Genomic DNA, 15,739 nt, shown 5'->3' on the forward strand with positions numbered 1-15,739 from the left:
CAGCTATGAGGCAGATACTCATGAAAGCTGTAGAGTTTGATGAGTAACTTGCTTTTAATCAGCCAGCTTTTGCATGATGACTTTTTAAAATATGCAATTTGGTAATAACACAGGCAAATTTTTTTAAGTAGCAGCTGGAGAATATGGCAGGAAACCTGAGGTAATAGAGATTTCAGAAATACTACTTGTCTGCATATTAATTATTAGGTGGTTTGGTTTACCCCTATCCTCATTATGCATTAACTGAATTGTTAAATGGTAGACTTACTCAGATCACCACAAGAAGCTGATTGTACCAGTAACTTAGCACTTTTAACAAAAAAAAAAAAAAATGTCTTCTAGGATCCAGTTCCTCCTGGGTCCAGTGGAACAATACTCATGACACCAAATGCCTCCTCATTTTGTTCTTACTTGTCTGTTAGAGATAATAGATTCAAAATGGATGTTCTTATGCAACCACTCAAATTTTAGGTATCTCCAAACAATATCTTATCAGTGAATATTATACCTCAGTCAAGAAGTGTCCACTTTTGCCTCTGTTCAGATTGAATTTCTGAATAGCTGTGGTTGGAAACTACAACAGGATGGCTCTTGTGTATTTTATGTATGTTACTCACTCCATCTAAGGTAGTCAGGCTTGGGAATCAGTGCAGGAGCATGCTCTGAGACATCCCTGGGAGTAGATCTCAGAAGGCTTAAGCTGATTGGTTCATTCAAAAATCTCTAACAACTGTAGATACAAGCTGGATATCAAGTTCCTCTGCCCTGAAAAATCTCATATTCCTATGTCCCTGTAGAGAGACAAACTGTTAGGCTCAGGAGATCTGAAAAGGGGAAGACTACAGTAGCTGCAACAGTTAGAGACCAACAGAGGTCAGACACTTAGGACTGAGCTTACAGAACTACAGAATTGAGCTTGAGTGCCTACCTTTTTCCCTAGTTGCACTAGTCACCTAATCTTTTGCAGGACTTTTGGATTATTAAAGATTCATGATAAGTTTTGATGAACAAATGAGCTGGATACTGTTGTTACTGTTCCATCTGGCTTTCTAACCAAGAATATCTATAAAATTGCCTTTCTGGTATGAAGTCTTGAGATCCTAGTATTGCTCACATTTCCTGAGTCTGACCAGATGTTTCCCGAGCTCTCTTCCCTCTCCTTTGAATGTCTCTTAATAGTCTTCAAGAGTCCTCTGCTTTCTTTTCTCTGTATTGTCTTCTAGACTGACACCCTTATCCCCTCTGACAGGTAATATCTAAACAGATCATCTCTTAGACTGCACACTCGAAATCCAGATTTGTAAAATTACTCCTTTGTGATACAGTCAGCATAAGGTTCTGTTGGCATTCATGGGAATGAGAGATCACCTGTGCTGAAAAGACCTGACACTATCCCTTCTTTACCCTTACATGAAATAAGAACTTTTCCCAATAATTTCTCCTTCCTGATCAAGAAGAGAGATGCAATGACAAAAAAAAAAAAAAAAAAAAAAAAAAAAAAAAAAAAAGAGTTTATTCTAGTTTATTCTGGACACATTTAGAGTTTTAGAATAAACAAACAAACACACACACACACACAAATTCAAAATACAATGGTACGTACAAATCATCAGAAAAGTACACAGATGTATATTAGTCCCTCACCAGGGATTAACAATATGCTTTATTAGCCAAAGCAGAAATTTAAATTTTGACCAGCTCCTACCCTAGCCCACATACCCTGCAATCTAGTGTGGTGATGTTGGTTGGCAGCAGCCTAGTCTTTTGCCAGAGTTCTTCATGTGAAAACTCCTTCTTTTACAATCAGTGTTCTTTTCTTTAGTTTATTGGTGGCATCCCAATCCTGAGCTGCATCCCAAATAGAGACTGAAGCATATTGCAGTAGGTGCTGAAATAATACAAAGCAGCAGGCTGTCTTTGTCCATAGGTGCTTGCCACGTACTTCAAGCAAGTCACAAGCAGGGCGAATTGGGAGGCAAGACATGAAAGCCGTGGGTAGGATTTTTGTGCTGTTGCAGTGACTCAGCCTGTGTAATTAGGACTAGATGGTGGCTTTCATGTTATTACTCTATATAAGGGGGTGCACACAGGAGGAGCAGCAAGGAAAGTTTGCTTCAAGAAGCCGTAGTCTTTCATGGGAATCTTTGTGCCCACAGGAATGAGTAATTCACTCATGCACTCTGCCTGGTTTATTCCCCAGGACACAGCTTTCAGCACCCTCCCCACCATAGTGACTCAACCCAGGGCTGGCACTCCCATGCTAGAGAGACTGCTGGGTTGCATGAGGAGGAAGGAATTACCAGTCTAAATTCTGGCTCCAAGCAGAAGTCTCTTTTATTTATATATACATTCAAACATTAGATTGCTTCAGTAAATGAAAGAGTACAATGTGTGCTTGTGTGCATGTCACAGAGATGACATTAAATGCATTACTTCAATGCAGTCAAGGGTGAATGGAGGTGAAAAGAGTTTATCTGCTTCTAATTTCAGCAAAAAACAAGTTTATCTAGTTCTCACATATATCAAGCACTGAATCTATCCATTGAAAATATATATTTCATTACTAATATAATGGTAGCTAAATAATCCATTGCAATAGCAAAAGAAACTCATTAAGCTGACAAGTCAAGTTTTTTACATATCTGTTTTTGGGAGTTTCATTAAAAAGATTTAGTGTTTTCAAACAGACACTAAAAATAAGCTATCATTTCCGTGATAATATTTTTCTTAATATTTTCTTAATAATGAATATGTCTTGAATGGAATGGTCTCAAATATTTTAAAGGATTCAAGTTATTCCTTAAATCTTTATTGCTACACACATCTTTTTTTCAATGTAGTCCTTGTACTTGATACAGACCCAACTAGATTAGTGATAGGACCTAATAAATCCTGACATGTTAAACCCTAGAGTACAGCTGGTTAACTACAACACTTCCTGCTAAGGAGAGGTCTTGCATTCATTTATTAGCAAGGCTCCAAATCCAGGATTATTTTCAGAAAACAAAATAAGTCATAACTAAGGAAATAAAATGGCTTGACTTTGGTACTAGGGTAAACAATAGCAACTGGTTTGGTTTTTATGTTTGTTTGTTTGGTGTTTTGTTTTTTTTTTTTTCTTTCTTTAGGTAGTGATGTAGCAATATTTGTTCCTTAAAATGTTTGCTTGCAAAGATATCAAATAATACAAGTATTTCAAAAGAAACCAAACACCGTAGAGTAAAATCATGCAATAGGAATGAGATGAGAAACCATTAAGAAATCCAAAAACATCAAGTGCATTTTCCCACATGTCATTTCTACTGCAAGGATTCCCAGCTCAACTATAAAAGGTTTCTTTATGACACAATAGTTGAATTTACAGTGATCTCAGTTCTCAAGTCATGATCTTAAAAAGCAACTTTAATACTGACAGCCAGAAGACTAATGACTGGAATTTTATGACTGGCATTGTAATTTTTGAGGCAGTTAAAGAATCTCTAGCATTGTAATTCACAACTTTTCCCTGCTTATCTGGCAGCTTTTTAGCCTCCACTGAAGGCAAATTGCAAGATACAAAATACTAACTTGCTTACCCTTTTAACAAATAAGGCATCACTACACACAATCATATTTTTTTTTTTTACATTCCTGTAAGTGCAGATGTGATTTGTGGTTTCTGGAGGGATGAAGGCAGAACACTGGAGGGCCTAAGACACCATTACAAAACTCAGTCTCTCTATGCTTTGCAAAGCATTGTTCATTTTTGCTTCATCTCACCTATGCCAAGAGAACTATTTGTTCATATTTTTTGATAAAATCTTGACTTTATCAAAACCAGGACTAACATTGAATGTCAGACTGAAATGCCCTTTGAAGTAAGTGTTATACCATGTTTTTGGTTGAGTGACTCCATTCTGTGTTGACAGTTACTGAAATAATAGTCATCATGATTCCTATCACTACATACAAGTTAGTCATTCTGGACTTTACACAGTTCTTCAGAGTATTTAATAAAAGAATACAAGCTCATATTTGTTTTTATAAACAATTTGTTGCTGTGGAAAGAAAAACGACTACAAGTTGGAGAAGAAGTAGTATAAATTTACGGGTTACAGCATCCCAGAATGGATGAGGCTGTCAGGCACTGCAGGAGGTCACCTCGTCCAGCCCCTGCTCAGACAGGGCCACCTAGAACAGGGTGCCCAGCCCCACATCCAGGGGGCTTTTGGAGGTACCCAAGGAGGGAGACCCCACAGCCTCTGTGGCCAGCCTGTGCCACAGAGTGGTGCACACAAATTGGTGCTCCTGGTGTTCAGAGGGAGCCTCCTGTGTCCTTTTGGTGGTCTTGTCCTGGCACTGGGCATCACTGAAAAGAGCCTGTCCTGTCCTTTATGCACTTTCGCTTTGGGTATCTATATACATTGATAAAATTACCCCCTAATCCTCCTCTTCTCCAGGCTAAGCAGTCCCAGCGCTCTCAGCCTTTCCTCACAGGAAAGGTGCTCCTGTCCGTTCGTCATCTTCATGGCCCTTTGCAGGACCCTCTCCAGTATGTCCATATTTCTCTTGTACTGGGGGGGGGGGGGGGCAGAACTGGACCCAAAAGCCTTGGTGTGGCTTCAGCAGTGTTTAGCAGAGTGGAAGGATCACCACTCTTGACCTGCTGGCAATACTTTGCCTACTGCAGCCAAGAATACCATTAGCCTTCTTAGCAGCAAGGGCACATTGCTAAATCATGTTCAACTTGGTGTCCACCAGGACTCCTAGGTTACAGACATAGATGAGCAGCCAGGAGAATGGGGGAAACAGGGAGCTGCCCGTGAGTAGTAAGATGTTTGGGAGAACATAGGGAAGGACATGAAAGACAAGAACTTAGATACTCAAGCAACAGGTAAAAAAAATGTGTCTAAAATTAAAACTGCAAAATAAAGGTGCCCACCTCCAGATGATACAGAATATTGTAACTTTCCAATGGTTATCATACACCAGCTTCTGAATGGAGTTTTATACTCCTTTCTATGCCCAGCCTATGCCATTTCCCTTGACTTCTCTTATCTCCTCTCATTGCCAGCTCAGACCTCTCTTTCTGCCCATCTCCCCATGTCTTTCTATCAACATATTCCTCCTCCCTGCTCTTAATCTCCTTCCTGGGCCTTTTATCCTCCCTCCCACCACCAACCATTTCTTCCTCCATTCCTCTCCCACTTTCCAGGTGGGTGCCAGGGGCCTGTGGGGTGCCAGGGGCCTGCAGAGTGCCCTGTGTCCTCAGGTGGCATGAGGCATGAGGCCTCCTTGGGCACCTGCAGCAGCCCACGCTCCTGAGAACTGACACTGTCTTATACTCCTCATTTCTCTAACCTGCATTTTCCAGTCATGACAAAAGGCACATTTCAGTTGTGAGCGCCCACCCTTCCTACCAAATTTCACAGTCTTGCTTCAAAGCATGGGTGTGCAGAGCTTCAACTGAATGACTGTATTGCTTATATTAACATGGAGGGGAACACTCATTTTTGCCTCATACAGCCCTTAGATATAGCTGAACATTCCAAAATGCTTAAACATAAAACATAAAAATTGTGTCTGAACATAAAAAATATAAAAATAAAAATAAATAAAATTTATAAATGATACTCTAATGAACAGGGTTTTATAGGGCAATGTGCCAGGCAAAAATAAAGACAGGCTTCAACTATTCTGTTTAAAATACCATGATCTGATAGGAAGCTGAAGAACTTAAATACAAAAGCTAAGAGGAAGTGTTTAGAAAAGATAAGCAAGTGTAATGAAATAAAAATAAGAAATGGAAAATCTATATCAGGAAAGAAATTCTTCCCAGCATTGAAATTTGATTAGCCGTAGAATATTGTTCCTCTGGGGATGGTGTAAGCCCTATGACTCATCACTTAGCCTATAAAAATAGGTTAGACAAAATATTAGAAACATATGTCCTGCTGAATAACCCTGAGCTCTCAGAAAGATGAAACAGATGACCGCATGTGACTTTTCCATCTGTGACATCCATGAATCTCAGAGAATTTCTCTATTACTGTGCTATGGAATTTAAGACTCTGTGGTTGAATAAACCAGAAACCTCATTGCAAGTCCTGGTGCTATCATCAGTGCTGATGCCAACTAGCACCTTGCTCCACAGCAGCCATCTCTCCTCTGAATTCTTCTCAAAATTGTCTTCCAATGGAAGAAGCTCTTGGAATCAAAGAAAATAAATGTGAAACTCCTTGTGTAGCCATGCAGAAAATTACCAAATTTCTTCCCTGGACAAACAGGATGCAAATACTATAAAAAGGAAGGAATGCTACCAAAGGGCAGCAAGGGGGAAGCACATGATCTGCTGGAAACCTGATCTGAAAATTGCAGATAGTCAGCCAAGTCAGCACCTCATCCTGACAACATTGCATCTCTTCCCCATGGACCAGCTCTACTGTCTCAGAGGCGTTATCATACTGCTTACTCACCAGCAAACGTACATCCCCCTCATTCATCAGCAAAGGAACCTTTCAAAGCTGCTTTAATGATGATTCAAGAAGCAGAATTAATTTACAGTATAAATGGCCACACAAAGTGCAGACCTCAGGAGCACTCTTAATTGGCATGAGTAACCTGCATGATAAGAAAGGTCAGATAGAAAGTTTCTACAAATTGCTCCCTGAAGCAAAGGAAGCAGACTGCTGGCTAAGATGTGCAAAACAGAGGGTCCCAAGACTTTTCATATTCAGTGATAAAAGTGCAAACGCTATACTTCCTAGAAAGGCTTTGTGTGTCACTGCAATAGAATTGAAATGAGAGAATGTTCAAAGCAATAAAATCCTGTGAGGCTTAGTAAAAGGAATGCAAAAATTTGTTAGTGGATAGACAGAATGCGATGTTGCAAATTGGTTTTATTAAGAGCTTCTGGAACTGGCAGCTTCAAATGAATCATGCAGGAGAATTTCAATACTTATCAGGAAAGCAGGTATTTCATTTGCCTTCTAAAAGTGATCTTTTTGGATTATCTGGTTTGAAATTTAGACATTTTGAGGACTGACTCTTGCAGTTACCATTTTGAGATTACATTCAAATAAAAGGGATTGTTATAACGGACTGTGAAAATCTGGACCTTTGGTTCTCATCGAACCAAATGTTGATATATAAACTTTTGGTAAAACTCACTTGATGTTCCCTTTCTGGAACATCATTTTTTCTCTGACCTGATAAGCAATCTCTGTCATTCAGGTTCAGCAGGTCATAGCAAGTGTCCTGTGACCAGGAGCTATTGACTGTCTGTTGGATGCTGGGCATGGATGCATTTCCTGAAAATCCAAGCCTTACTTGGTGCTTAGACGGCAGGAGCTGGACCTTCTTGAAAATCTGAGATTATCTGGCTCATACTCTTCTAAGTCTAGTTGATTCAGCAGGTATAGGTGTTTGCAATTGACAACGTACAACATTCACGAATGTCACTGATGATTGAAGTTGTTGTTTCTCAAAAAATCCTTCTAGTTCTAATAGCAATGTCCTGGTCAGAGGTAAATTTCCCTAGCAATGAGTTATACTGATCAGTAGGTACTAGCCGAGGTTCTTCCTAAATCCATCTTTCTCTTTTTGGGCCCCTGCAGTATAATATTGAATCAGAAGCTAATAACTGACACATGCATAAAATCCCATACACTTGCTTTTAATTTTAAGTTGCCAACTAATTATACAGCTTGAATTTCCACAGTTAAAGTAGACAAGAATTTCACATTTAAAGCAGGAATTCAGACACTTTTACTATGCATGAAGAAAAAAGCGTAACTTTCCTGATTATGACATTCATTCTGTTTTATTAAATGTAGCCAGTAAAACAAAGAGCATAAAAGACATGTTGGGGGATTTTGTCCTTTCTTTTTAAGGCCAGCAGAAAGGAAGAAGATGGCAATGACAAAGCACAGAGACAAGTGGTGATGACCTGAGGACTAGCAAGAAAAAAAAAAAAAAAAAAAAAAAAAAAAAAAAAAAAAAAAAGAGGAAGCAGAGGATTCATTGTCTCTGCAGAGGTGTTTGGCACAACCTGTTCCCATGAGTGGTCTGACCTGTCTGAGGTAACAAACAATTGAACCAAGACTTAAATGAACCTGGAGAGAGTAGCAGAGTTCAAGAGAGATGTGTCATCATGATGGAGCAAGAGATGGGCATGTAACCCAAGACTGAAAGATACATGCTGCAGAAGAGGACCAGAAGAAGAACACCCTGAGTTAGAAGGATTACCACTGGAAGAAAAAAAAAAAAAAAAAAAAAAAGAGAGAGAGAGGAAGAAAGCTAGCAGAGGACAGGTAACAGTGAGGAGGAAAATGGCTGCACTAAGGAGAGATGGGTAGAAACAGAAAACGAAAACTGCAGAGCAGCTCATCCTAAAAGAGGGTGGAGAAGAAAAAATAAAAAGAATAGGCAAGGGATGAAACAGAAGGTAGCATAAGGATGATAGACAGAAAATCATGAGAAAGAGGGCCAAATACCGAATTATATGCAAACAGAAGGAAGAACATGCAGGGGAGGAATTTCATACTAACAGCAGAAAAAAGCAGGTTTACATGACTCCTTAGGAAAAACTGATGGGCCTGTCCCCAGAACAGATTCAGAAAATGGAAGAGTGGGATGTCTGACAGGATCAAAAATGTAGGCACTTTTCTGAAAGGGATCATCATACAAGTGGGGGAGAAGGTGCTGGGGTGTATGACACTCCCAGACTCCCACAGGAAAGACAGCAATATGCAACTGGAGAGGACTGGGAAAGAGTTGGTGGGCATCAATCTCCAGTGGAATTCTCTTCCAGATGAGACAAAAAGGTGAACACAAAATGTACAAAAATAAAAAATAATAATAATAAAAAGGTACAAAAAGCTATTCAGAAAAACAAACAAACAAACAAAAAAACCTCTAACATTAATGCTACTTAGTGGAAGTTTTCTGACATCCTTCTGACATCCTTTCTGACATCCTCCTGTATTCAGAGGCAAAACTTGTCTAATCCCTTATTTTAACAACAATAACAAGAAAAAGTTCTCAAGTATGAATCTTACTGAAAGCATCTCTCTTGCAACTGACAGTCCTCAGGATTGCACTCACCAACAAAATACTTGGGTTGAGACAGGAACAGCAAACTAGCATAGCTATGGGGACACCTCAAGAACAGCTTACTCCATTTGGGCAGTTGCACTGATAAATGCTGCTATGACTACTGGAAAAATTAAAAAAAAAAGTCTGTGAGTGCCTATCTGTCAGGGCACTGTATGAAGTTAATTCTCTGGGCTATATTTTTAAGACAGGCATTCTTCTGAAGTATTCTGAATTTTGCTATCATTCAAAAGAAATAATAAAACTGTAATGTTTTTAATAATTATTTTGCTAAAAATAATAAATAATCCATGTGTTGTTTCTAGGTGCTTTTCCCATATTTAGAAAATACAAGCTCTGTACTCAGTTTCCAGAATAAACTAAAAAAAAATTAAGAACATGGGTCTGATTAATGATTCTGATTAATTTCTAAATTGGCAAGTGAGAAACTTTGTCTTATGATAAGTTTAATCACTTACCATTTTTAATCACTACTAAATGCCAGTACCAGGCACTGGTATTAAAATAGACACTCCCAACTTACCTTACCTGGGGGGGGCTAAAAACTTTTGGGGGATCTTAGTGCATTTGTATCTTATCCTACACAAAATATGTTAGATTTGGCAATGGGAGAAATGGATTGTTTTTGATGCTGATGATAAATGAAAGAGACAGCTAATTTATAAAATAAATGTATTGTGTGCTGTCAAAATAGAAGTCATATTCTCAAATAATCTAACAATCAATAACTTTTGAACATTTGAAAGCTCTCTGGGAAAGTATCCTTTCTGCTGCAGATGCAGATCTGAAGCCCTAATTATTTTAATGTATATATCTTCCAGAATTCAATTCCCTTGTTCCTGTTAGCCTAGACCATACTTTGGAAAACCTGGATTTTCATACAAAGATGAAATGTTTTTGTCCAAAGACAAATTAATTTAAAAAATAAATAAATAAATAAATAATTTTAAAAAATATATTATTTTTAAAAAAAATAATTTTTTTTTTAAAGTAGAGTATGGACAGTAAAACAAAAAGATAAAGAATGACTCTTTTGACTATCAGACATATTCATAGGCCCTTAGCATTCTACTCCACCAGGCACAAGATTATTATTAACTCTGTTAGTACTATTACCTTTCACCTAAATAAATCAGCAATTCACTGTAGGTGAAAACATTTCTCAGAATGACAAGATATGTTTGTTTATTGTTAATATTACATATGCATAGAGAGAGACACAGAGAGATTTCAGCTCTGAAGTGTTTAGCCTCGGAGACAGACATCTGTTGCCATGTTGTTTTAGATCTTACTAATTTAAAACAGAACAGTGACTTACATCTACGTATAAAAATCACTTCAGACTTTCCCTCTTCAGCTGTTCCAGCCCATCTGCAGTTTCTGGTTACCAACATCCAGGGAGATATCTTGCCAAAGTACAGAACCACTGGGAAAGAATTATAATATCCTACTAATCCAAGAATGTACTTCTCCTTGGAGACTGTATTTTGAAATCATATTATTTGCTGTTTGTAAATGTCAGTCATGCCCTGAGACAATTTTTGTTTCCTGGAGTAAAAAACTAAGGATCTGTAAAAGAATTCACAGTGTGTAAACTAAGTCTAAATATTCACTTCAACTTTCAAACATTATCAGAATCATTAACATAATTTAATATAAGTTAATTGGGATATTAATTATTTCAATCTTTTTCACTTCAATCCTTTGTGACCTCCATGTACAACAATATGTCATCCTTTCTGAACAGCACTTCATGACTTTTTTTGAAATACTTTATTTACCAAGTACAATGTAAGTGCATGGAAGTTTTCATTGTTACATTCAGACTTTAAAGCAATTCTTTTCCAAAGGAGAAGCACTGACAACTCCTAGAATATTTGAAAAGGCTGCAGTGTTGGGATATATTCTCCTAACCCCAATAAAATCAGCATGTACTGGAGATCACTGATGCCTGCCAGGAATACCATGAGGAACTTGAATACTCAAAAGAGTGGAGTGTGTCGTGTACAGTCAATATTTCTCCTCAGCATCACTATTTACTTATCACCGCTGCAGGTTTCTGTAGGATTGTTATATTGCTGACAAATCCTGTGCCATTAAACAAATGAAACTATGCCATCCTTTGCTTTGCTCTCATTAGAAACTAGTGGGAAGAGCAGCATTGCCAATGAAATAGCAATTCTACTTGGAAGGAGTAGGAGTACCCACTCCTTTTCTCTCCCTCCTCTTTCTCCTCTCCCCTTCCACCTTTCTCCCTGTGAGCTGACTTAACTGACCTTTACAATAACATAGGGCTATGTCATAACTGCCCACAGTAAATAGTGGATAAAGGACATAAAACCCCCATGACATGGCAAACAGCCTTCTTTTGAAGAGTGAATATGGAGCTATGTGAGGAAACCCGACTCCAAATTCTTTGCATTCTAGACGTCTGACACAAGACATTCTGCAGACCATTCAGTTTCTCCTTTCCAGCCTTATATTTTCCATAGGGAAACCACGCAACATAATATTGAATATGAAGCTTTGCAAACATTGGCTTCCGACTAGGTTTTGCAAGGAAAATGTTGAACAAAGCAGCTAACTCCTAGACTTGCCCAGATACACTTGTGAAATCCTACTGAACCCCAACAGCATGGAGAATAGAACTGGAAAGAGCACAAAAGCACATAAAAATGGGTGTTGAACCAGTGATTTTTTTTACAGTGCAGAATCAAAATAATAATTTTATCACTTCAAATACCTCACTACTTCAGCAATAAAACTGAATTTGCTTTACAGAAATATTAATTTGATAGATGTCACTGGAGTGACTTAAAATCGAGCTGTATAAGGTGGAGACAGCATGAGCTAAACTGCATTCTGTTGAACTGTGATTTTGCAATTGCAAAAGCTATGGAAAAACTACAGCCACAGTGGTCAAATATGCAGCTGGAGCTGCATAACTGATAACCTGTATCCTGGGAACAATAAAATTAAACCAGAGTAGTCATGTACAGAGAGTTTTCATCATTAAGGTAGAGGGGATTACAGAGGATATGAAGACAGACTTTTCTCAGATGCACAATGCTGAGATGAGAGGCAACAGCCACAACCCACAGCAGAAGAAATTCAGACTGGATGCAAGGGGAAAATGTTCACCATGGGAGTGGTTATGCACTGGCACAGGTGCCCCAAGAAGCAGTGGAATCTCCATTCTCGGACGTTTCATATCCTCACCTCGGGCAGGCCCCATGCAACCTGATATAATTTGGGTATGAAGCTGAACTGGATGGTTGCCAGAGGCCTTGCCCAAACTAATTTTTTCTATGGAATTTGTCATTTCTACACAATAACACTCCAGTGAAGTGTAAACTCACTTTTTCTATGTTCCTTTAATACACATCCTTGCCAAAATTTTGCCAATCAGGAAGCAAAACATTGAATTGTAGACAAATTTGTCAGGTCTAAAACACACTACGCTATCTGCTGCTCCCACCTTCTCTAAGGTATCACAGCCAGTTCACAGATTTTTTAGCAGATTAGGCAAAATAAATTTTGTTCCCTTGAGGATTAGAACAAAACAATACAGTTATTTAAATAGCTTACCACATCCCATACAGATAGGTAGGATTCTGTCTTGGTGAGACAAGTGAGGTGCAGGAGCTGAGAAGGGTCAATATGGTTTAGAGGATTGTGGATGGAGGTCATTCTCACTTCCTAACCTCCAGCCATGCTGTAGGCCTTGGACTTGGAGAGCTCAATCATGCTAGAGGCAATGTTAGGCCTCCCTCTAGCAGCGTGACTTCAGGGAGGGTTATGGGGAGCAACACAAGGACTTTCTCACACTGACCCACCAGAGCCCACACATCCCACATCTGCACTAGGGTCTTCAGAAGAGCCATAAACAACCTTAAAGCTGGAATGCAAACAGAATGCCATGATGGTACAGTCTATACACACTTCTGATACATACATTGGTGAGAAGGAAGACAAAGACTAGGAAGGAGAGGCTGTGCAGGAACAGTGCTATGCTGTTTTGCAGACCTGTACAGAGATCACCAAGCATGAAGCCTGGTGCTCTCTCCTTGCCCATGGCAGGCAGGAGGGATCCTGCCTTTAGGACTTTGCAGAGCTTGTAGCTCAGGCCAGGAGAACCAGGAGCATAGACGTCATTTTGCCACCCCCACCCCTGCCACACTGGCAGAGGCTTATAGAGGCCTTTGTCCCCAAACAGTCCATGGCAGGCACCAATCATGGTTACTGAGCAAAATGACTGGCCCATGCTACCAGCACATATATCCAGGATGCCACTCACTGAACGAAAAGTGATAGCTCAAAGTGGCTCTTCAGCCAGATCTGCTCTGCCCAATTCTGCTAGCACAGACATGCTGATCACATGTGGAGTATGTCTGAGAGCAAAGAACAGTGAATACAAATAGCTTCCTCAAATGAAATACTCCCTCAGGAGTCTTGAAACTTCACTAGCAATCACAGTTCTTAAGAAAAAAGAGGCCTTTACTCCCCTCTTCCCCACACAAATTTAGCACTGACTACAATCTGTACGTACTGAATAAGTTTGTGCAGAGCTCCTTCTCCCTTTTTGTCCTCCCCTTCCCCTTTGAAAAGGACAGTCTAAGACATACTGTGCAACTGGAACAACTCCTGGACTGCCCTCCTGAACTGTAATTGTCAGAAAAAGACAACATTTACCAAATAAAAACATTTCAAAAGTTAGTTTGCCTTGGATAAACCATTTATCAGTACTTTGTCTATGGTGTGCTCTGCAGAAATCTCTGCCTCTCACTGCTACCAGCATTCCTCTGATGTTTGCCAAAGAGCTCGTTTTCAGATCCCAGAGTAGGTTTCTCCTTCCATGTACCATGACACAGTGTAGAACTCAACACACAGGTAAAATTTCACACAAGTGCCATGGCTAGTAAGTGATGACTCAGACTACTGGAAACAGTTAGCCATCCTAGGGTTCATGCTAGCAGGCAATTGTATAGCAACCAATGCAACAGCAAACAAATGATGAATCATATTATTTTCATGAAATATTTTAGGCAGCTTTTCTTCACAATATGATCTAATACATGGCAGGAATCATCTAGAAATTTTGGAATTAACTAGATGAAGGTGTTGAGAAGATGAATCAGCTTGAATAAAACACTTCAGAAGGCAATTTTAGCCAAAAGATCAAACCCAAGGATCAAGACTTTTATTTGCTAGGAAACTAGGAGGAAGTGCATTCCAGGGAGCTAGGATACTAGCAAATGACATCCAAGTAGAGATCTGAGAAGTGAAAATAGAGTATTCATCTAGGCTTCCAGTCCAAGAAATTTGCTCTGAAAGGGTGCAAAGGTCTCAGCCCTACCCAACCCAGCTATACTGATAAAATACCTTACAGGAAAAACAACATTTTTTCTTCAGAATAGCTTTTTTCCCCTGGGGGCAGGTGAGTAGGAGGCCACAGTGGCTTTGGTGTATGTATAAAGTACAAATCTTTACCCTTCTAGCTCTAGTGCTAATATACAGTAGATACGTCTTTTCATTCTGGTAACGCACTCCTTACGCAAACATAGGCTAAAGGTTAACATTCTCTTGTAAAAGTCTCTAGACTTTCATGTTTTAAAAAGTAGCTTTCAGATAAAATTGAATAGCCTGAGTGCACTTCTGAAGCTGACATCCAAACAAAATTCTTCTGGTGTGGCCAAGACATGCCCCTTTGAAGGAGACATCATAATATAAGCATATCTGTTTTATTCTCTTTCAAATGAAAGTATGATATATATTATTTACTGCACAAGAAAAGGTAATGCATAAGCTGTCTGACCATGTGTCTTATTCAGATATGTAAGCTTTGGAATAAAAATTGATAATCAAGGCTATAAGAAACCAATTGACCATGTTCTGGGATAGTCAAGAGGAATGAGTCACATTTCTTGGAAGAGTCTGACAGTTGCCATATATCTGCATAGAAAAATAGCCCCACCACTGCCACTGTCTTTACCTGTTGGTTCAGCATTTTTCTCCTCTGGTAAGCATTCTAGCCTACCTGCACCAGCCTGCCATTTGAGCTAAAACAAATTACCCTCTGGGTTCTACTTCAGAGCATTGTGAGCATGTTATTTCAAATGCAAAAATCAGTTTTTGCTGACTTATCAAAAATGTTTTATATAAGAGATTAATTTTAGCTGGAACAAGATTTATTCTGGCCAAGTCTTTGGATTGGCATCACGCAGAACGCTGGATACCTACTTTGTCAGACCGAAAATGGTGATCAAGTTTATCTAGCAGTTGCCTTCAACAGTCTGCCATACATAAAGCCAGACAGAAATGTCTTCACATTTTTAAAAAAAAAAAAAAAAAAAAATGGAGGAGAAGAGTTGAAAGAGGCCTACAATGAGGAACCAATTATGCAGAACTGCAAGGATTGTACATTTTAGCCAGGCACGTTCTTGTATTTGTCTGGGTTTACAAGTGAAGATTACAAGAGGATCCAAATTATAAAGAACAAATTGTACATCTTTAGTACTTAAGTTCCATAAATATGTAATTCTGGATGTACTAGAAAATCTGGTCCTGGGCCAAGATAGAGTTCATTAAGAATACTATAACAAAAAAGGAAAAAAAAAAAAAAAAAAAAAAAAAAAAAAAAAAAAAA

The 15,739-nt window shown here is 38.9% G+C and overlaps 1 long non-coding RNA gene across 1 annotated transcript in view; it reads right to left on the minus strand.

Annotated features, from left to right (window-relative positions):
• Window positions 1-15,528: 15,528 nt before the first annotated feature.
• The window catches only part of LOC118155653, a 14,463-nt gene continuing 14,252 nt past the window's right edge, over window positions 15,529-15,739 (minus strand). The window contains exon 3 of the long non-coding RNA XR_004745932.1: window positions 15,529-15,686. This is a non-coding gene — a long non-coding RNA (uncharacterized LOC118155653). The remainder of the gene's footprint in view (window positions 15,687-15,739) is intronic.

Source organism: Oxyura jamaicensis, chromosome Z (assembly GCF_011077185.1).
Source record: "Oxyura jamaicensis isolate SHBP4307 breed ruddy duck chromosome Z, BPBGC_Ojam_1.0, whole genome shotgun sequence".
Lineage (NCBI taxonomy): Eukaryota > Metazoa > Chordata > Aves > Anseriformes > Anatidae > Oxyura > Oxyura jamaicensis.